Source organism: Vigna radiata, chromosome 11 (assembly GCF_000741045.1).
Source record: "Vigna radiata var. radiata cultivar VC1973A chromosome 11, Vradiata_ver6, whole genome shotgun sequence".
Lineage (NCBI taxonomy): Eukaryota > Viridiplantae > Streptophyta > Magnoliopsida > Fabales > Fabaceae > Vigna > Vigna radiata.
Genome location: NC_028361.1, coordinates 13,033,059 through 13,034,322, shown reverse-complemented (window position 1 = coordinate 13,034,322; position 1,264 = coordinate 13,033,059).

The following is a 1,264-nucleotide window of genomic DNA, read 5'->3' as shown; positions in this document are numbered from 1 at the left end:
CATTGAGCTAGCAAAATTCAATTACAGAAACAAAACTACAATCAAGCTAGAGTAAACAAATTCATTTCATCAATATAAAATTGTACATAAACCAATCTATCGATTATATAAGAAGAAACAAAATATGGTATCTATACTAACTCATTCTATCAAAAACAGATACTAAAAAAGTAAAATTTAGATAAATAAGATATAACTAGGGACGAAGTGTGGTTATGGTGAATTCTAATGTGAAATTGAAGCGTGATTGATCAGGATTGACAACATTAGTAATATAGAAGTCATCCAATAATAAGAAGAAATTAAGCCAACAATTAGTGATGTCGCTCCAAAGNTGCACCGTTGCATTAATGAACCAATTTGGCACCTGACATGAATCAAATGGAGGCCAGCAAACATCAACAACACTAAAATTTTAGGGGANCATTGATTTTTACTGTTTGATCCTCATCAAAACCAAATATTCATATATAAAAAAATTCAAAATAACTACTTTTTAAATTTGAAAGCAGTATTGCTTTCAACCTAATTATCATAAAAATTATCAAACTTACCATACATGTCAACTTATAAATTGTTTGTGTAAACATTATATACTCTTTACTATTACCTTTTAAAAAGAGTGATTATTCAACACAAGTAATCATTCACAAACCTGCACTTACACAATCTTCTACAACTGAGAAAAATATTAACTATTGTACCTGGTTTCTTGTTAACCCAATTTGTCTAGCCAACAAGTTTTCTCTGAATCCTTTGGATAACTGCAACCAAATGAAAATTGGAAATAGGGGAATTATGCAAGGAGGAAGTGCTCAAAGAGCCATGCTCGAATTATTGAAAAAGAGGTTTCAGGAAATCCCCTCTGAAAACTTATCAAAAGATGAAACCACAATCTAATATAACTTAAATAATCTTAAAATATATTCAAACGGTATGTACTTATATATATATATATATATATCAAATGTATGTATATATATCAAATGTATGTAATGACACTATAAGAGAAATATTATTTAAACTTGAGAGTGTCCTATAAGTCCAATCTTAATGTTTTTAAACATTTGAGTACAAAGAGCCATAAGCATGAACACCCGCTGTTCCAACTTTCAAAAAAATTAATTACCTTGTCCACAGGATCTGACAAATGCTCTNATAAAATGGTGAGCCAATATCTACACGAGATACAAACTGTTAGCTTAAGAAGAAAGACTATGATCTATGAATTACAAATAAATTTCTCACTCTAGTTCATTGTTAT